The sequence below is a fragment of the Fukomys damarensis genome, unplaced genomic scaffold, assembly GCF_012274545.1.
Source record: "Fukomys damarensis isolate Sample0158 unplaced genomic scaffold, DMR_v1.0_HiC HiC_scaffold_16, whole genome shotgun sequence".
Lineage (NCBI taxonomy): Eukaryota > Metazoa > Chordata > Mammalia > Rodentia > Bathyergidae > Fukomys > Fukomys damarensis.
The window spans coordinates 102,383,475-102,406,870 of NW_022900928.1; the positions used below are offsets into that span (position 1 = coordinate 102,383,475).

The 23,396-nt window shown below is 36.9% G+C and overlaps 1 long non-coding RNA gene across 1 annotated transcript in view; it reads right to left on the reverse strand.

Moving 5' to 3' along the window:
* LOC117286360 overlaps nucleotides 1-23,396 on the reverse strand; it is a 55,015-nt gene that overhangs the window by 28,766 nt on the left and 2,853 nt on the right. The gene's annotated exons all lie outside the window — the stretch shown is intronic.

Here is a 23,396-nt window from a genome sequence, read left to right on the forward strand (position 1 = left end):
AATAAAAATAATAATAATAATAATAATAATAATAATAATAATAATAATACCAGGTAATAAATCTGGAAGTACTAAACGACATCTGCATACCTTTCACAAATAGTTTGAGATAAGGTCTTATTAAGTTAAATAGGCTGGCCTTAATTTTGTTTTCCTCCCACCTCTGCCTCCTGAGTTGGTACAACAAATGTACATCACTAAGTCCAGCAAGAGTTTTTTCCATGGGAAGGTAATGAGAAAGTAAATGTGCTCAGGATAAAATGTCTTGTATTTTCAAAGTTCCATCACTAGCTGGAATAGCAACACATTATATATCTTCCTAGTGACTTGAAGAAGTAGAAAAATGCTGCAGAGAAGTTGGACACTTGTTTCAGGGTGTAAAAACTGACACTGTCATCTGCAATATATTATACTCTATGAATTATATCAGAAATTTCAGATATAAGACAACTTTAGATATTACACAACTGGTAACTTACCTGTCTATGCATAATTAGGGCTACGGCAGTCTATTAGGTTCACTGCACTATGGATATTTAACTTACTGTTCACTTATGTTTTCATGATAGCATAGGTTTTTAATAATGTAACCCTATCAGAAATTGAGCAGTTTTTGTATTTGAAAACACTTTATAAAATATTTTACAAAATATTTCAATGTTAAAAAGATAGCCAACAAATACAAGTCAAAGGAGATCAACTGGGATTCGTGTACACAAATTGACCAAGTGTATGTTTTTAAGACAGTTGTCACACATACCTCAAATATCAGTCCTTATGAATAATAAAAAATGCCATTGTGTAAATTTATCTCTAGACTGGTAAAAGAACCCAACCTGAATTATAAATTAGTAAATTTCACTTTCTACTAAGCTGATACTTCTCATGAATTATGTTTTGCTTCATGTCATTATTTCAGCTTATTAGGCAAAAACAGTAATGATTACCCAAAAGAAGGGCATCACAGCATCGGAGAATGGAATAAAAGCATTTGGCTCATTACATTCAGTAGCAACCACTCTCCCTAAAACAACTCCACAGCTGACAAAAATCTCTTCAAAAGCATTGTTACTGATAAATCATACCATCGTTTACACTTTTTGTAGAGATTACTATAATTCACCATATCCTTTTGGGAACAAGTTATGAATCTGCTGATCTGCGGCAATAAGAAACTCACAGCAGAATAGTTTAATTTTGGTGCATACAGTGGGGAAATTACATGCAATTAAAATTCATTGCAATATAAACATGAAAAGTAAAATTTTGATGTAAGAAAACATAACTTTATGTACGTGATAATATTGGCTCTAGTATAAAAAATAGGTAAAATTAGGCAATGATATAATATACAATGATGTTGGAAGATAGCTAGGTATCTTGTCAGGATATGAAAAACATAACATTTGCTAATCTACAGGTTGTGTGAAAACAATTCAACTTTGTCAAAAACACATGTCCATACCTCTCTGGAAATATATATCTTAATACAAAATATAACATCAAATTAAAAATATATTTTATACAAAAAACTTCTTAAAAGATAGTGGTGAAATCACAACAAAATTACAAAATAATTTAAAACAATGCTTTTTGAGTAACTTATATAACTGCATAAATATTTGCCATACTTGAAAGCAAAAAGTACATTTCAATTGACTTTATTTAATTGTCACTACATGTTAAACTAAAAGGCACAAAAATGTCAGATCAATAATTTTATATTAAACACTACAGAAACAATCCAGATACTTGTAAGTGATTTACTAAAAAACTCACAATGTAAGTAATTAGGATATCTGGGGTTGTATTTTCTGTAAATTTTATCAAGAAATATTGACATCAAATTTTTTTGTATTATTTCTACAGGTCTTCACTATATGAAAAATTATAAAGGATTTTGAAAGTAGGCTTACATAGTTTCTCCATAGTGTGACTTCTCCCATGTATTTGACAGTTTGTATATATTGAAAGATTTCCTATATTGCTTATAAATGTAGGGCTTCTCTCCAGTATGACTTCTTTTGCCTATCTATGAGGATCTAGTGGCAAATCCTTTTCAACATTGCTTACTATGGGTTTCTCATTTGTATGACTTCTTTCATGTCTTTTACAATGATTGTGTTGTGTGAATGCTTTCCCATATTGCTTACATACATAGGGTTTCTCCCCAGTGTGAGTTCTTTTATGTTGTTTATAGTGACTGCGTGTACTGACTGCTTTCCTATACCACTTTACATACATAGGGTTTCTCCCCAGCGTGAGTTCTTTCATGTACTTAATAACTGCATGTATTGCTTTCCCACACTTCTTACATACATAGAGTTTCTCCCCAGTGTGAGTTCTTTCATGTTGTTTATAATATTTGGGTGTACTCAATTTTTTCCCACATTGTTTACACATATAGGGCTTCTCCCCAGTGTAAATTCTTTCATACAGTTTATAATAACTTTGTGTATAGAATGCTTTCCCAAGCTGCTTACATGCATAGGGTTTCTCTCCGGTGTGAATTCTTTCATATCTCTGATAATTACTGTATGTTGTGAATGCTTTCCCACATTGCTTACATACATAGGGTTTCTCCCCCATGTGAATTCTTTCATGTATTTTACAATAACTGCATGTACTGAAAGCTTTCCCACATTGCTTACATACACAGACTTTCTCTCCAGTATGATTTCTTTTAGGTCTATGAAATGAGGACTTAGTAGAAAATACTTTTCCACTTTGCTTATATAGTTTCTTATTTGTGTGTGTCCTTTCATGTCTTCAACAGTATGAGTGTCCTGAAAGCTTTCCCTTATTGCTTACATACATAGGGCCTCTCCCCAGTGTGAATTCCTTCATGTACTTTATAACTGCATGTATTGCTTTCCCACACTATTTACATACATAGGGTTTCTCCCCAGTCAATTCTTGTATGTTTGTGAAAAGAATTACTATGAGCTAATGGTTTCCCACATTCCTCAGATACGTAAGGCTTCTCTCCAGCATGCCTTCCTTCATGTAATTGAATACAGTGGGAAGAAATTCAGGCTTTCCCACATTGTTTATGTACATATTGCTTCTACCCACTATGATTACTTTCATGGATCTGAACATCATTGGGTGCATGGGAGGCTTTCAAATTTTCCTTACAAACAAACGTCTTCTCTCTACAATAAGTTCTCTCACTAAGATCACAGTAGGGTTTCCCACATTGACCAGATTCATGGGAGTTCTCTGCTGCCTTTGTCCTTGCAGGCTTCTGAAAGGACTGGAAATTACTGAAGTTACTTTCATTTTCATTACATTTATACAGCTTCTCTTCAGACAAATACTCATCTGGATTTACTCTACTATGAACTATGATGGGCATATTTAGAGACAAATGCCCAATCAGAGGCTCTCTACAAGAAAAGCTTTCAGCTGGTTTTAAACTATCTTGTTTCATGTCTACATTATATCTGAAGACCGAAGGAATATTTCTTCATATTGATTCCAAGCTTTATATTGATGACATTTCTCTACCTCTTCATTTCTGCAAATAAAAAAAAACAGATACAATAAAATAGGTCTAAATATTGATATATCAGAACAATTCAGAAATTTGATGCCTAAGTAATTCTGACAATAAATTAACTGAATGCTCTGGAGGACACCTTCAAAACAGCTATTCCGGTGGTATTCATTTGGGATTTTTAAAATTTGGTATATTTGGCAATACACAAGCTTTAGTTTTTTTGTGGGCAACTGGTACATACATACACACACACACACACATGTGTGTGTGTATAATCACTTCTGATACATTTTCCTCATCACTCTCCCCCTTCTCTCTTATCCTGTTCATCTTTCTCATCTCCAAAGAGTGAACCTTTCCTTTAACTATGACCTCTCCTTTATTTTACTCCCTAATTTATACTTTGGTTTCTGATATAAGAGAAACTATGTGATTTTCCACATTGTGTGTCTCACTTATTTCATTTAACATTGTGGGATGAAGACCCACCCATTTCTTTTGCTAAGTGACATCATTTCATTCTTCTCTGTGTCTGACTTAGAACATATTTTCTTTTTCTTTTCAGTAGTGGAAATTAAACACAGGTCTTAGCTTTTTTTATTTCCTGCTTTTTTATCTCCAGCTTTTATTTTATTTTTGTTGTTGTTGTTGAGAATCTCATTGATGACTGAGTTGCTCAGGCTGAACTTCAACTTACCATCCTGCTAAATCTGCTTTGCAGAGAGCTAGGTTTTACAGGAATGCACCATCACTCTTAGCCTAAAATAAAGTTTTCTTTATCCATGCATCCAATGATAGACATTTAGGCTGATTCCAGGGCTTATCTGTTATAACTTGTCTTGCTTTGAGTATGGCTAAGCCTGTATCACTGTAATAAGATGATTTTAACTATTTGGGGCATATACCCAGGAGAGGTACACCTGAGTCAAATGGAACTTCTATTTTACTTTTTGAGACATCATTCCCACCAACAATGTTGGAGAGTGCCTTTTAACAATTTGGGGGGGGTACTGGGGAACTCAGGACCTTGTGCTTGTGAGGCAGGTAGTAGGACCACTGAGCTAAATCCACAGCCCATAATTTTTAAACACAAATGGACTCAATTCTCTGGAGGATGCTTAAAAATTCCTATTATTACAACACTAGCATTCACTTGTACTTTGAATAATGTTTTGAGGTTAGCAACTTTTTAGATACTGAATGTCTCATATTTATATACATACATAAGTACATCTTTTGAAGATGAATTCCTATCAAAATTCAAAATTTATTCTCTTCATATAAACATATTCACAATACCTAAATACAGTTTCACAAATTTCTCATGGTGTTGAATATAGAAAAAGATTTTTTATACTTATATTTCAGATAATGTCACTTGTTGCATGCTGTCAATAACTCAGTTCCCTATACTGGAATATTCCTGTATACAAATGTCAGAATATACATACTCAAGCTGTATTCATCTTTGGAGAATATTTGTGAAATTAAATAAGTTTGAACATGGCCTTGTTTCCTTGGTTGTCATATTTCTTTTTTCTTTTGGTTTCTTGAGACAGGGTCTCGCTATGTAGTCCAGGCTGGCCTTGAACTCATGGTGATCCTCCCACCTCAGCCTTCCAAGTGCTGGGATTACAGGTGTGCACCACCATACCTGGCAGTTGAAATATTTCTGCTCACACACTGACTCTTAAGGAACATTTCTCTTCCTTGTACAAATTACCTTAGATTTTTCCACTCATTTTTGTACTCTTCTTCTTTTGAGACTCATAGCCTGGGGATATCTCAACTTCTCTCATAAAAAATGGAATTGAGAGCAAGGTGTATTGTTGCATGTCTGTAATTCTAGTATACAGGAGTCTGAGGTAAGAGGAACACCATGAGTTCGAGGCCAGCCTGAATTACACAGTGATACTCTGTCTCAAAAAAAAAAAAAAAAAAAAAAAAAGTAGGCTAAATGGAGAATGAATCCTGCAAATATTAACTCCGTATGTTGGTCATCAAATCCATATGTATGCACATTTTTTCAGACAGCAATTCTGATGCTAGATTGCCACTCACTGTTAAAGCAACAGCAGAACAGGAGTGCTGGTTGTTCTGCTGAGTTACTGCATGGGTACTGTGCACTGTCTCTAAAGCAGAGCTCGTAGAGGGAGCCCACAAGATACCAGCCACAAAATACGAGGACAGATGAATATCACCTAACGAATGGTTTTGACTGAGTATAGGTAGTATCTCTTTTTGAATTTTATTATTTATGGAATTGAGTCCTTTCTTTCATTGTATTTGGGCAGTATTTTGAAACTTGAATTTAGTTTCATAGAAAAATTGAATATTATGAATAATAATTAAAATGTTAATGGAATAATAGTTTTACTGGAACACATTTATGAACAATGAAAATAGAGAAAGGGTGATATATTATCTTAAAGCTCATTGTCACCAGTGGTCACCTTGCACTCTGACATAAGAAATTATAGGGAGAGTATGAGACAGTGATGAGGGGGAAAGATGAATAAAATTCATTATATACATTGAAAACCAATATATCACAAAGTAATTAGGTATAAAAGGAAATTTTCAGCCATGTGCAGTGATACATGCCTATAATCCCAGCACACGGAAAGCTGATGCAGGAAGATTTCCATGATTTCGATGCTAGCCTGGGCTATAGAGTTTAAGGCCAATATGAAATACAAAGTGAGACCCTACCTCAAACCCCCGCCAAAAGAAAACTTCAAAAAGAAGTGTCACAAATGATACCTTTTTTAAAAATTATAGCTGTACAGTAAAATACGAGTCTAACATTCAATACTAAGCCAGGAGGCTGACAGCTTACATAATATACATGAAGGACAGTCAAATTCCACCTTCCATGAGACTGTACCATTAGTACAGAGAAAGACAAATGGATCTCAGGAAAAGAAGAGGGTCTTCAATGGGTCCACACATACAGAATACTGATTCATGACAGAGCTTGTGTTATATATCTCTGGAAGAAATGACAATCTGTTTCATTTACGTTCAGGAAGAAACAGGTACTTACTTGGAAACCTGGATTGTACAGTCTTCTATCCTATGTACAATAATTAAGTTACATATTGAAATGGGAAAGATAAACTTGAATCCCTTGAAAATTCATGGTGAAATAAGTTTTAGATGTGAAAAAAGTGTTTTCTCAGAAGAAAAGCAAGTAACCATCAGAATTAAGATAAACTGAAATATATGACGATCATGGGGAAAAAAGACAAAAAGAAAATATTTGCTGTGTACACACTATAATGATTTTGTATAGGGAATAAAGATCAATGAAAACAATTTTTTTAAAAAGACCACAATATATCTAATTCAATAGAAAACAAGAACTAAATCTTTTTTTAAAATCACCCAAAAAAATGGAACTGTGGCAGAATACAGGGAGGAAGGACGCTTATATAAGAATGGGCTCTGTAATCATTTCCTTTACTTTGGAGTTTATCAAAATCTAGACCACTGACTTCTTTCCAATTTCCAAAGAATACACTGTGCTATTATTCCTGCAGATAGATGTGATTCTTTTCAAGTAAACTTGAAAAATCCTGAACTACATGACCAATGGAGTAGATTAAAGAGCACTTAGCTCTTGATCACATATCAGCATTTGAGAAAAAATAACCCTCTGAAAAGATTTCTTTGCAATTTCTGAAATACTCAATTACTGATAATTCCAAGGGAAGAAACTAAAAGAATACTGTCTATGGAAAAAAACAGGGAAATTCACCAAAGTGGGAAAGTAGTCATCTATGGGGCAAGAGAGATCTGAAGTCAGGTAAGGGTGTGAATCACTTGGATGGTCTCATCCACTGCCCAAGGCCCAATGATGAAACATTCTAAATATTCCCAGGATACTTACATTGTTCTTGTTAATCTTACCAAATATTTTGAGAATAAAATTTGTTGCAAAATATTTTAACACTAAATTACCACACCATTAAGAAAGTACACATTAATTTATATCTGTTTGCATTCATATATGAAAAGATGAGACATCATTCACACAATGGGCAGCAATAAGCAAAGCAACACAGTTACAAACATTAAACCCACAGAACCCCAGCAAGCAGTGATCAAACTCTATATTGCCCACCAAAACAGGTTAGATTGTCAGAAAAAAAGAAAACAGATATCAGAACTGATCAATATCTAGACATCTGGGTTATGGACCCAATGTTATATCCAACTGGACAGGAGTGGTTGTTACATTGACATTGACGAGAACAGATTAAATAGAAAGCCATGCAAAGAAGACACACTAGTCTAGCATTGATTTAACAAAATCTAAGGCTATACTAATTTGATATTATTCAATTTGTACTTCCAAGTAAATAATGATTACAGTGATAAAATACACATCTATGGGGAAGAGGTTTCCAGGGATGACTTTCAGACTGGAACCCAAATATTCACAATGGGAAAAAAATTACAATATTCTTAACATAAAAACAAATAATAGATGATGCTCAGGTTGGTGGCCTGAGGCTCATCTACGACAGGCCAATTAACCAATCAGGTTGTGACTATCGTAGATGGGCCTCAGGCCACCAACCTGAGCACCATCACCTATGTACACATTTCTAAGTGATATTGCTTGATTCTCTTGCCCTGTCAGGACCTTCTTTCTGGAAATTATGGGTTGGTTAGAAGGAAGCTTATATAAAAGGTTGAGTTCATAATTGAGTAAAGGAATGCTTATGTATCTAGTGCAGCAATAATGACCCACAGATGGGAATATATAGATAGTATATATATATTTTTTTTATCTATATATTTATATTCATTTTTGTATTGTTTGCTTATGCATAATCTATTATTTACTTATTGCATTGCTCTGGATATAGCACAAGAGTTAATGCAGGCTTGGCCACATCCCTAACACTGAGCCTCATCACAGGCAAAGTTAAATATTTCTTCTAATTTTTATGTCATTTGTAAAAATTGTATAATATCTTTGGAATTGGGGAGAAGTGTTTGGAAATTCTGGAATTTACTGTCATTGCAATCAAGTCCAGATAGAAGATACAACTTGAGTGTTAAGACTCCATCTGAACTTTTAACAAACAGCATGATTAGGTGTCTTAGCCACTTCCCTGTTATGGAGACAAAATACCAAACACCCACAATTAAGAGAAGTTTACATTAGCTCACAATGTCAGTTTATGTTCTACTGAATCCAAAGTAGAAATAAGATAGCAAAGGGATACGGTGAAAGAAAAGGTAATCAAACCATAGCAGCCAAGAAGGAGGGAAAGACAGGAGGAGCTACAAACATAAATACATTTTACTGGGCCTTGCCTCTAATGACCCATCTCCAACAAGTCCCCACCTCCTAACACCATGTTTAGATATTGAACTCACAAATGAATGAATTCGTTGATGAGGACAGGGCCCAAACAAACCAATCAATCAAGTTTCAAACACATGAGACATTTAGGAGACATTCTAATATAAACCATAATTACTGGTTTGCTGGGAAAAAAAACAGGACACCTAACACTGCAATCTCACCCACACAGAAATTTCACATGTCATGAATCTCCCATCAACCCTCCTGCTCTTTAAACAGCATGGTGAGGAAGTTGCAGGCACTGAGCTTGCAAAGGCAGGGCTCTGGCCATGCAGAGAGGTCAGGCTGCTTAGATCCTGGCAGATGGCTCAGCCCAATTCAAAGGGACCAAATGTGTACCAGTGACAGTAGAGTGAATTCACTCCAGACAGTACCCTCTCTAGAAAATTACCCAGCAGTGTGAACAGATACATTAGCAGTTGCAGCACAAGAAGCACTGACTGGAGCTGCCACAGGAAAGTTAAGAATCTAAAGAGGATAAAATGAGGTCAGGTTCAATAATTCTGAACAAACATTGCAACTGTGCCTGCGGAGATCCAAAATAGAATGAAAACACAATGGCAGAAAGTTAGGCTGTGGCACAGCTCAAATGGCAGTTCTTTGCTACTGAACAACTAGCTAGCCCTTTCAGTGTTTCTTAAACCATTTATTTGGAAATAAAGGTTTTAACATTCACCACGGTGATAGAATATATTGAGGGCTTAAGGCAGAGTTTAGCAAGAGTTTATTAATACTGACTACAGGAAAGTGCATGCATTTGGAGTCATTGCAGATGGGAATGGATGAGCGGGTATGATAAATCCCACAGTACATGTGTTCTAGGCAATACATATTTGAAAATATTTATATAATGTATTCCCCAAAAGTCTGTCTTTTAATAATTTTGCATGTATTAATTTACACATAGGAAAATGGATGCATATTGAGGATATACTCTTAAGTGAAATAAGTCACACATGTAAATACTGAATAGTTTCTCTGGTGTGAAAAATTATAATGGTACATAGGATCTTAATGGTATAATTGACAATGTGAAATAGGAAGAAAAGAGCTAAAGGTGTAGGGGAAGTGGGAAGGGCAGGGGAAAGGTAATAAGGGAAAAGAAAAAATATGAGAAAATGAAAAAATGGAAATAAAGTGTTTGTAAATAGGAAAGGGAGGAGGGTGTGAAGGGAGGGCAGGGGTATGGGGAAAAAATGAGAACCAAGACCTGTCCTGTCATGTAAAGGTACAAGATCCCAATGATGAATGTAACTGTACTATACACCTGAAATGTACCAATAAACTCAATGAGAAAAAAAATAATTTACATGTTTTTTGTATCGGTATTATTGTTATTCATTCCAGACATCAAACTTCCTAAAGTATAAGAAATGTAGGGAGATGGGAATGGTGCTACACATTTACAAACACAGCTTTTAAAATGCCTGAAGCAAGAAAATCACAATTTCAACTTTAAAATGGGCAACAACTTAACATGAGTTTGGGCAGCCAGCATAAAATTGAAAATATATTTAAAACTTCTCTGGACTTCAAGTATTAGAAAACAATGCCAGATAGCTTTAAGTTAAAATATTTAAATCACTAATAATACAAAAGTAGATGACTAAAGTTGCAAATTTTAAGGACTTCAGAAATGTAGCAATTATTTCTTCTAATGCAATTAACAATATTAAGACACTACTTTTTAGATACATTTAGAAAGTTCACAAAATAGAGAACAAGTTGGCAACTCATAGTAAGTTTGGTTAGGATATATGAAACCTTTATATATCTTATGACAAAATATAACTATTATATTTGAAAAATATAAACATTATGTTGATTTTAAATTAGAAATTACAAGGAAAGAACAGCTTTACAAATCTTATGTTTTATTAATCGGTGTGAGGGTGGAATGAATCCAGAATATTAGTCGAACAAAATATGTGCTCTACAACTGAACTATTTTCTCATTCTACACTTTTTATTTTTATTTTTTTCTACCTGGATCGAACTTGAGACCTTGAATTTGCGAGGCAGGCTCAGTGACAATGAGCTAAATTCCCGGCCCCACACATTTGTTTTTGATGCAAAGTACATTATTAAATAATTTAATATTTCAATAGTAAATCATGAAATAAATTTAGACACACAGATAATTAGGTAATAATTTTGGTATAAAATGTTAAATTTTTTTTTTAGGTTGGAGTTAGATGTATTGGGCGAAAACATATTCACAATGCATTTGATAGATAAAACTGTACAACAAGCTCTCACAAACTGATGGGCAATATAGTAACACCCGGAAAAAGAGACAAAAGAACACATAAAGGTCACCCAAGTGGCCAATGAATATGTTTATTAAAAACAAGATACTGTTCTACCCTTGAAAGACAGGTGAAAATTTAAAATGAAGGGAAACTCCAGAGGTAAAATGTTAAATTTGAAAAAATGTTTATTTCAATATACAGCATTTAAGAAATATATTTACTTCATAAACATAGAAATATGTATACTTCGTAAAATATATAATCAATAATCAAAGAAATGGGAATAAATACAATGGAAATGAAAAAACATGATAAATAGTTTAACAAGAAAGACATAACAGAAACACACAACATGAAAATGAAATATAATTATAAGTGTCATGAATACTTAAATTTTTGAAAAAGCATACCACTGTGTGGCCCTGGAAGGCCATGAACTTTTGACCTTGCATCAGATTCCTGAGTTCTATGTTTACAAGGGCATACTGTCATGCCTGGCATGAATGAGCTCCTCTGAGCAAACACACAGCCTTCAGCAAACAACAGGCTACTCTCAGTAAATAGAACAGATAGCCATAAAGAAAATTTACGATGGAGTATAAAATCTCCCCAGCACCAAGAATCCAGGATTGTATGCACATTTGTACTGGCCATCATTGGACCCTCAATTATAAACATTTCACTCCAAATCATACCCTCCCCTTCTAAAAACATATATAAACTTGGTTTCTTTCCCAGTTAGCTGCTGAAAATCATTCAGAATCTCAGCCCTGTCTGCATTCTGACAGAATAAATCCAGCCTTTTCTCACATAAAGCTACTGATATCTGCCCAGTTTCACTCTATGTTTGCACCTAAACAGGAATAAAGCTTTTTTTTTTTTCTTTACACAAAGCCTGTGTCCAAGTGGCCTCTCAGCACTGTAACATTTGGTTCTTGAAACCTAGGATAGGCTTACATTCTCGGAGGATTTTAAACCCTATCTTGAATGCCCTGCTGAGGCCAGCTGGTGACATAGGTCTCCAGACTTTGCTCCAGTGCTCCAGGCAGCTCCTTAGCTCCTGCCATTCCAGCTTCAGGACAAATAAAGCTTTTTTTTGTACTTCCTAGCCACCTCAGCCCTGCTTTCCCACTCCCTGTGCACTACACTCTTTCCTTTCCATGCTCCATCTTTATAAACAATCCCCCACCAGTCAATCTCTCTTACTCTCCTCCTTCTCCTCCTCCTCCTTCTCCTTCTTCTCCTTCTCCTCCTTCTTCTCCTGCTTCTCTGTGCTGCACCTTTAAGAAGCCCCTACACTGGCCACTGCAGCTGCTCCTTAGCTCCACTCTGTCTCCTCTCCTTAGCTCTACTTTCTCCCCTCACCCTCTGGGACAGAGAGGTCCATCCTGCTTTTTGGGGCCAGATTGTGGAGGAAAAAAAATCCCAGGAAAGACCTGTCTTTCCCTTTGCTGGTTGACCAATAATAATAACAACCATCTTGGCCATTCACCTGTTCTGTCACAGCCTTGGTCACAGCTGGAGACATCCACTGTTGACCCTGTCACTTGTCTCTGTCACACCAAGCATGACAAAATTACTTCTCTCTGCCCCAATGGGAAGTCTTCCTTCTTTTATTCCTCCTTCCTCTCTTCTAGCCTGTCTCTTACAAATTCTAAAATCTCTTTGCCTATACCCTGATAGAAAGCCTAAATGTCTCTTCCATAACACTTGGATGGCCACAATATAAAATAGAAAACAGTTCTTAGTGGCCAGAAAAGGCACTTTTGATTTCTCCATTCTGCAGAACTTAAACAACTACTGCTTGGAGACTGAGCAAACGGTCAGAAGTTCCCTAAGTTCACACATTCTTTATACTTCGTAACATTCCCACTTTATGTGCCTCTTGTGACAACTCTCAAATCCTTCTCCTTTCTCCCCTATCTACACCTTCTCTGTTTCACAATGTTCCTCTTTCACAGAAAATCTATTACATATATTCAAGAGTTCCAACATCTCGCTCAATCTTATGACCTTACCTAGGATTATCTAAATGTTATCCTCTCTTCAACTCTCTCACCTGAGGCACAAAAATATACTTGGCCTTTGGCCCAGGCCACTATAGACAACCAGGACACCTTGAGCCTAATCTTAAGGAGGGTGCTGCTGCCATTCCCCAAGGCAACCCAAATTGGGATTTTAACCAGCTAAATGAGGAAGTACAATTTTTAGCTCACAAAAGCCATAACTATAGTTACTTGCTTAGTTGAGGGACTCCACAAGGCAGCACATAGGGGAATTAATTATGATAGACTTGAGAAAACCACCCAGACAAAAGATGAAAATCTGCCCCAAATCATGGCCAATTTGGGAGTCACCCTAAGAGTCCAGAAGGCCAACTTATTTTAAAGATGCATTTTATTACTCAGTCTGCCCCAAATATTCATTAAAAAAATTATAAAAACTGGAGACTGGCCCTCAAACATAACAAGAGCTAATTAATCTGGTTTTCAAAGTTTTTAATAACAGAGACGAACATACTCTACTGCAGTGCATTTCTGAGCTGCAGATGCTGACCTCCTCCGTAAGAAACCCTGCAGAGTTGGCTACCAAGGTAATAATAAATGATCAAAAGCACCCCTCACTCAAGGTTCCTCTCCATACTTCAAATGCCACCAGAATGGCCAGTGGGCTAGGGAATGCCCACAGCCTTGGATTCCCTCCCTTCCTGTGGGGGGCATCCCCATTTAGAAATCAGACTCCTTCCCAGACCTTCTGGGCCTGGCCATCGAAGACTGATGCCATCTGAGGCCACAAAATCCTCCTCGATCATCTCAGATGCTGAGCTCCACATAATTCTTATGGTGGAGGCTAAGTCCATCCTATTCCTCCTCAACACAGGCACTACACACTCTACCTTGCCTTCCTTTCAGGACCAACCTCCTTGGCTTCAATTACTGTTGTAAGGATTAACAGCGAAGTCTCCAGACCTTTTAAGACACCCCCAATTTGGTGTCAATTTGGTGACACCTTTTCCCACATGCATTTTTTTAGTCACCCCCACCTGTCCCATTCCACTCTGACCATTCCGGATACAACCAGCACTTATAGCTGCTCTGGTTTTTCCTTCTCTGCCCCCCACCCACAGGTTCCCATCATCTCCCCTCACCTCTACCCCACAGTCTAGGTAGGACACTTCCATCTCATCCCTGGCCTCATTCTAATAGCCACCTACCATCCCTCTCAAGCTTAATCACCCTTACCCCACCCAACAGCAATATCCAAGCCCTAGTCCAGCTTTAAGGGGCTTACAACCTACCATCTCTTACCTATTGTGGCATGGTCTTTTAAGCCCTGTTAATTCCCCTGACAAAATGCCCATTCTCCTGGTGTGGAAAGGAAATGGCTCTTATAGGCTGGTACAAGTTCTCCACACCAGCCGGGCATGGTGGCACATGCCTGTAAGCCTAGCACTCGGGAGGCTGAGGCAGGAGGATCACTGTGAGTTCAATACCAGCCTGGGCTACATAGTGAGTTCCAGGTCAGTCTCAACTACATAGTGAGACCCTGTCTCAAAAAAAACAACAACAAAAAAAGATCTCCACACCATTCACCAAGGGAGTTCCTGCTGAGCCCTTAAATCACAAGACCTTCCCTCACTCATCCTTTCAGACCTTAAAAGAGGCCCTAAAAATGGGCCCTGCTTTGACCCTCCTAGATGTCACCCAATCCTTCAGACTTTATACAGAAAAATAATGGGATGTGCAGTAGAGGTTCTGACACAAGGTCTCAGAACATCCCAATCATATTTCTGCCCAGCAGCTTGACTTCACTGTCACAGGCTGGCCACCATGCAACAGCAGCTGTTACTCCTAGAAACAATCCAAAAATCACTAGATATGCCCCACTCACCTTTTATCTTCCTTCAACCTTCAGTGACTCATATCTTTGTCCTACACCTCATACTGTCTCTCTGCCCCTCACCTTATTCAACTCTGTGCACTTTTCATAGGACTCCTATGGTTACAATTGCCCTGGGCCCTGATTTTAATTCAACCACTCACTTTTTCAACTCTAAGAAAGCCTCAAACACATGAATGCATTCTGCATGTCCCTGATAAACCTAACACCCTCTCCTTTGCTCACATTTCCACCTTTCCTCTCCTTAATTCCAATAACACCTGTCTTATTGATGGCAGATTGTACAAGCCCATATCCAACTTCCTTGCTAGCGTGGGATATGCTTTGTTTCCCAAGTCTTTATCATAAAGACTGCAGCTCTCCTGCCTCCACTACCTCTCAACAGACTGAACTAATTGCTGTGACCCTATACTCTTACACTAGATAAGGGTTTACAAGTTAACATCTATACAGACTCAAAGTATTCATTTCATATATTAAATGGGTTTTAATTAAAGACTGAGGGCCGGGGATTTAGCTCAGTAGTTCAGTGGCTGGCCTCCCTTGCAAGTGCAAGGACCAGAGTTCAATCCCCAGCCAAAAAAAAAAAAAAAAAAAAACCGACTGAAATCACCAGTCCCTACAGTCTAAGTGGAAAGGACCCTTCCTGGCTATCTACAGCATCCCAATGGCTGTTCATCTTCAAGACCTTCCCCAGTGGGTACATAGCTCAAGGGTAAAGCTGTGTGCCCAGGTGTCACCTTGCCTGACCCTCTTTGTGGAAACTGCAAGTAATCTCCCTTACTTCCTTCAGGCTTACCCAAATTCCAGAAGATATATATATGTCTTGCTTTTGTGTTTCTTGCCATTTCACCCACTTCAGTCTGCTTTAATTTTATTTGGTATCCACCCCCAGAACAAACCTCAGATTCACCCTCAAATCCACCCTTAGCTGAATAAAAGATCTCTTTTTTTTCAGGACACTCTGTGTGACTTCTCCCCAGAGATCACACTGTTTTCTTTCCTTCTCACCCTTCTTCTGTTTTGATGATTGATAGAGAGGACCTTAAACACGTTCCTTCCCCCTTCCCACACCCTTTGATTCAATTAGCTCTCCTGTTTCTTTCACCATTTCCCATTGTTCCCCCCCCCAGCAGGTTTGCCCAACCTCCAGAGATTCTGCAGTTAAATGTTTCCCTGCTAAACTGGTGTTGTGCCTCCTCAGATTTCTCTCACAATTCTCACAGTACCACATTCAGGATGCTGACCTGGCCAAGCCTTGATATACTCCCATTCTCCAAGATCTTTCTCCCATCTAGGATAACCACACTGCCCATTTCTCATGCATTAAGTGGTCCGGAGAAGCATCACCCACTTTCCTACCCCCTCCCAGTATATAACAAAAAGATGGGAATGTCATGCCTGGCCTAAATGAGATCCTCTGAGCAAACATGCAGCCCTCAGTAAACAACAGGGTACTGTCAGTAAACAGAACAGATATCCATAAAGAGAATTTAGGATGGAATATACAATCTCCCCAGCAGCACAGAGTCCAGTATTGTATGCACACCTGTTCTGACCATCCTTGGACTCTCAATCATAAACATTCCATTCCAGATCATAATCCCCCTTCTAAAAACCTATATAAAAGTGGTTTCTGTCTCAGTTGCTGAAAAACATTCAGAATCTCAGCACTGTGGCTTCAGACAGAATAAATCCAGCATTTTCTCACAAAAACCTGCTGAAATCTGTTCCCAGTATCAGTCTCTGTTCACACTTGGACAGGAATAAAGCTTTTTCTCACACAAAGCCTGTGTCTGAGTGGTCTTTTGTGCAACATTTGTAACACATACCGCTATTCCTGACTAAGCAATAATATATTGAGACAACAAAAATGTAACAGAAGTATGACTTAGTGAATTTTTGTCTGTAGATAAATTCTTTAAAATATTTCAATTTTAAAATCAGGTGCTAAAAGAAAATCAAAGAAGTTATCAAACAACTGAACTGTCAATGTAAAAAGAAAATGCTAAAATTTTGCAGGTCTTGCTATGTAATGCAAGCTGGCCTGTAACTCACTACATAGGCCTGGCTGGCCTCAAATGTATGACAATCCTTCCACCTCAGTCTCCCAAGTGCTGGTGTACACATCACACCCAGCCAATGATGCTAAATTAACCTCAATTATTAATTTATACAAAAGTTCAAAGAGTTGAAGCCATGTAAAACTCTGCTTGAAGATAAAAATCTATCCTTTGGCCCCTTGGAAGAACACAGATGAAAAACCAGAGATGCATTCGCAATAACCACAATTGATTTGCTCACCTACATTGTGTTTCTATGGATCTTGTACACATTTATGCTTAATGCAAAACTAGTCATTTATTTCTAAATTTTTCTTTATTTCTTCAGAAGTTATAATTTCTCTATTCAGTTTTCAACAAAGAAAATCATAATCTTATGGTTAAATCATGAAAATCAATTTTTAAATCCTTGAGGTAATTTCTATTTTATACAAACAACTTGCTTCAAAAGAGAAGCAGGTGAGGGAAGAAGCTTGCTTCACTGCAGTTCACAAGGGAACTCCTGAGCTTAGACACCACTTACGCTGCCTCAAAACCCCAGGTGGGGGCCAGGGATTTAGCTCAATGGCACCGCTGCCTGTCTTGCAAGTACAAGGACCCAAGTTGGATCCAAGGTACAAAAAAAAAAACCAAACAAACAGGTGATTCACTACCAGGGGATGAGAAAAGAGAACATGAGAAGTGAGGAAATTTCAATCTGGGACCTGCTCACACCCAGCCTAGCCATCCTCGTGGAGTAAAACTGCTCTCCTGTCTACCGGCTCAATTCTGAGCAGAGATTTGTACTTGCCCAGTTAGTAGAAGGTTGATCTTTAACTTTTCCTAATTTCTTTTAAATGTGTGTCATTTGCTGAACACTAAGCAATTCTCCAACAGAAATTTTAATAGAGAGTTACAGTTTTGATTGTTTTAGAGCCCAGGCCTATTACACTGCTCCAAGTGCAGCTGCTGTCCAAAGCATGAGCTATTGTGTTTCATCACGAGTCAACATCCTGATGTGGCACATTAAGTCACCCTGTTAACAAAAATGAATGCACTGCTCAGAGTGGCTCATGATAAGAAGAAATGGACTTCCCTACTGCTCAGGAAAATAATATTAGTCTGCAGTTCCCTGTTCCAGAATTTGGGGGAAAGGAAATATTTTTCAAAAATATATATCACATATATAATTTATCTCAATTTACAAACACACTATCTAGAGCAGAATTCAAAAATGTCTTTCAGATCAGCCCTCATGCATTCTCAACGAACACAAATTTGTAACTTTCTTATCATGAAAACCAATAGTTTGTGACATTTAATTTAACCAAGCACTGTGATCTTGGTACATAGGAGTGAGAATAAAACACTCACCCTAGCTGTGCTTGATGATCCACACCTGACTTTCTCACACCTTATCTCTCAATCTAAACATGTTCAGCAAAGAAAATTTAAAAATGCCAAAAGAGAATATAATTCCTTAATAATGATAAAATGTGTATAATATGATGGCCATATTATATAAAGAATCAAAGTGAAAGGAAAGAAAATATTTTGACTATCTCAGACGGGCAAGTTCCTTACTCAAGATCACGCACACACGCAAAAAAAAAAAATCAAAATTATGAAGACTGCTTGTAGCAGAAGGGCCAGAATGATAGGCACAATGTAGCCCCACCCTTGGTAGCTCTTTCAAGATGAGGCAGGAACACCTAAGGACTCAACACAGTAAATTCTCCATAATATGCTGTTTCCTCCCTTTTCTCTTTCAACATACTCATTTCATAGCAGAAAAGTTCTCATCTGCAGTCATGATGATTAGAATTACTGTTAAATGCATTAGTTTGAGAAGATAGTTAAGATAGTAGATAATAAAGCCCATGTCTGGGTATGCCTGAGTGAGGGAGAGATGCCTAACCTTAGAGGTTACCTCTGATCCCTGGCCCTTCCTCTCAGTTACTTTCTCTGCTGAAGAATCTCCACTGGAATTCTGAAGTTACTGAAAACAACCAAAGGTAATGGCAAAGACAATAGCTACTCCACAGAATAAAAACATACTTTATCTATTCCTTTTTATACTATGTAGGGTATAAGCTTATTGGTTTATGCCAGCCACATACAGAATAGATCTTCCCTTCTTAGGATCTGCCCTACATGCCACAAACATCTGGAGCTTTACTAATCTAGATGACTCCTACATGAGACAAGTGGACATATCATGATTAACTATCACAAATATCTAAGTGAGTTTTTCTCTGAGCTTGCCCTTCACAGATACTCTTCAGATGTACAAATTATAGTCTGATTCCAACAACTTTGGTATGTAAAAGTCAAATATTTTCCAGTAAATCTCCTATGGCAATCAGTCACAACCTCAGAGAGAACAAATCCCAAACCACCTGCACGTAAGACACCTACTTTCCAACACTCTACCTTGTCAGGGTCAACAGTCCCTTAAACTGTGTATGGACTTAAAATCTAAAAATAACTTTTTCTTATGAGAAAAGGAAGATGCTAAAAACTCATTTTCATATGACAAAATGTACAGAAAAAAGGATACAATGTGAATTGTCCAGTTTTTCCTGTGCATTGATGATTCCTTCACCATTCCAGTTGAATATTGCCCCAGTGTGCTTGGTGCCCGAAACATCACATGCTGTTTGCCTTTTTTAACCTATTTCCTCACTCCCACACCTTTACTGACTCATCTAGTCATTTCTATAATAAACCTTAAGAATGTTACAAGTTCCTCTCCTTTTCTAAAAGTGTAACTGCCCTAAAGTTGAATCCTCCTGAGGGTCAATCACATCACTCAACTTAAATTATCTAATTGAAGCTATTACGGGACATATTTGCTGTGGCTATTATCAGTGTCTTGTCAGATCAAATGACCACAAGAATAAACGTAGATTACTACATTATTCTAGATATCATGATCCATGCTTCTAAATCCCTGAAAAGAGGAGGAATAAGAAAATTAAAGAAGGAAAAAGAGGAAACAAAAGAACAGATGGTGAGAGGGAGGAGAGAGAACAGAAGGGCAAAGAGAAAAAAGAAATATAGAGGCCAAAGTGCCCCTATTCGCTACACTTCTGGCAATAATATTCTGAGGTAAAGAGTTTGATGGGTAAGGCTTTTTTTGTGGTGTCCTTTGGACTCTTGTTCCTGGGGATGAATATGATGAAGATGTAACTATAGTACATGGAAGCCTTCAAAGAGATTTAGATATTTCCAAAATAGGGTTAGAAATAAATGACAGAGGGGCCGGGGATTTAGCTCAGTTGTGCTGCCACCTGCCTCTCAAGCACAAGATCCTGAGCTCAATCCCTGCTACCCCCAAAAAAAGGAACAAAAGACAGAGGAAGAGCCAGAATGCTTGATGACCACAATGAGGTACACTACACATGGAGAAGGGCACCTTTTGTCCCTCAGCAGAGAGGATTCTTAACATGGAGGCCCCAGGGAAGATATAGGAGAACACAATTGAAATTAAAGAGCCAATGAGATCTCACACACAGTCAGTAAGATTTTTTTTCCTCTACAATTCAAATGAGAAATGAGGCAGAGAAAATCATGGGTTACATTAGACTCACCCAGGACAAGATAGGAAACTACTATTATCACCGAAATGCTATAACTGAGCTCATCACATATGCCAAGATAGGCACATTCAAAGGGCTACTCTGCATATTTTAGCACACAGACATGGAAAGGGACACACAGGACACTTACCCTATAACCATGAGGAAGGGCTGTGCAGCAAAATCTGAAAAGGAACATGTGATTAGTTTATGTCACATACGTAAAAGGGCAGTGGAGGCACAGCAGAGTAATATCACTGGTGATCATAATGAGCACAATTTCAGAGGTGCAGAAAGGAGACAGGAAGAGATAAATGGATATTTGTAGACTATATTCACAGCAGACAGTACCCTGGCAAGGAACTAAAGTGTCAATCAAGAGCCTTCCAGACTAAATTCATCTCCTAGCATATTCCTCAGCAGTGGAACAGATACATTAGCAGGCCCAGAGGAAGAGAGCTAGCTGGAGCTGCCATGGGAAAACAAAGAAGCTAAGAGGATGAACTACAGCCAAGCGCCACAGTTCTGAACAAACATGGCTCTTGTGCCTGCTGAGACCCAAACAGAATGAAAACACAATGGGAAAACTTAGGTTGTGGCACAGCTCAAATGGCAATTTAGCTATTCTATGTGACTGAAAAATGTGTTGGGTATTACAGTCTTCTTCCTCATCAATTCAAAAATAATGGAATGGATGATCGGGTTTTAACACATTGCATAATGTGCATTCTCTAAGAAACCTACACTTGAATTGTGTTGCTTTATAAAACGTTTTCTATGAGAATCTGTCTTTTCTTAATTGTTTACAATGTATTGACCTACATGTATTTTAAATCTGCACTGTTGGTATTCACTCCAGACATCATATTCCCTATTCTGCAGAAAATGAAGGGATCTGAAATTCAGCTTCTAAGAAATCTTAAGCAAGAGGATCACAATTTCAAGGTCCAAATGGACAATTTAGCAGGAGTTTGTATTACTAAACAATCAAAGTAAAATTGGAAATGTATTTTAAAACTCTCTGAAATGTAAGTAGTCAATAGCATAATGTCACTGAGATATAGGTAGAAATATTAAATTCTAAGTAGTGGACTGATGTTGGAAATTTTAACAGACTTCAGAAATGCAATATGGGAATTATTTATTTAATGCACTTAATAATATTCACACACTACATATTAGATAAATTTCAAATGTTTATAAAATACAAAACATATATGTACCCAAACAGGAGACTCTTAAATATCATTCTGTTAGGATATATAAAGTCTTTCTTCAATTACAAAATATAAATATTATATTGCTTGCAATGAAGAAAAATTAGAAATCATTGAAAAGAGTATGACCTCAGTATGCATCCACTTAGCTAAAAAAAAAAGAAAAGAAGAAAAAAGAAATCATTGTGCATGAAGTTTTAAAATCTCATGTGTTTTCCAAGTGTGGTTAGAAGGACTCATAGTCACATGAAGCAGGTGCTGTACCAGTGATCTACATTCCAATTACACCCACATGTTACTTATATAAAGTAAATTAAAATAATCCATTGTTTCATGAAACAAATTTGGAAATATAAAGAATTAGGTGACAAATTTAGTATAAAATATAAAGTTTTGAAATAGAAGTACTTTCATTTAAATATAAGAAATAGATTCAGCAAAACATTTCATCAAAAATATGCAACCAATAATTAGTGAAATATTAATCAATATAATAATGATATCATAAATAACAAAATGAAAATGAGAAATAATTACAAAGGTTGTGTTCATTATAAATTATGAGAAAATGCCTCACTATGTAGCACAGGCAGGCCATAAACTTTTGATCTTTCATTAGCTTTCTGATTGATATGATTGCAGATGTGTACCACTGTATCCAGCTAACCAATGTTATATTAAGAAACAAGAAAATACATCAAAATTATGATTTAATGAATTTTAGACACCATATAAATTCTTAGAAATATGTAAAACTTCAAACCTGATACTAAAATCAGGATTCTGGAAAATTAAACAAGGTGGCAAGAAACTGAAGTGACAATCAGGCACTTCCTATTATAAATTCATCTCCTAGTAGGTCTACAGGGGATTCCTCAAAACTTTTATTATGTAATATGCACATGTGCCATTTTACAACAAAGTATTTATGTATATTATAGATGATGTGAATAAAGCATATTATAATAAAAAAGTTATATTCAGGAAGGCATGGGCTCATGTGTATGTAACCCAAGAAAACAAGGTAAGAATACTCCGCAGTGCATTCCACCAGATTAATGCAGTCTTCACCTACAACCAGATAAGTGTTTATAAAAACAGTGAATTATAGATACATTACACTTAGCCATGTAGATTTTTCATATAAGATGAAATATTTAGTCAAACAGGAGGCTGTAGTAGAACACGTTAGCTAAATGACAGCATGTGCACCTAGACTGGGTGATTCCTGGATTCAATCCACAGTACCAGGCGCACACGCATGCACATGCATATGCACACACACACACAAACACATCATAATAAGGTGGCATTTAGTTAATCAAAGATAAGGATGCTTCAGTATCAGAAACCTGTAATAAAATTCAGTGCAAAAAGCCACAAAGGAAAACCTCATCTAATTATTTGAATCTTGGTATATATATTTTTTTTTCTAAAATTTAATTTGTACTGTTTCTTAAAGGCCTCTAAAAAAGACAACATTTAAAGATTAATAACAAAGTAAAGCACATATACCATA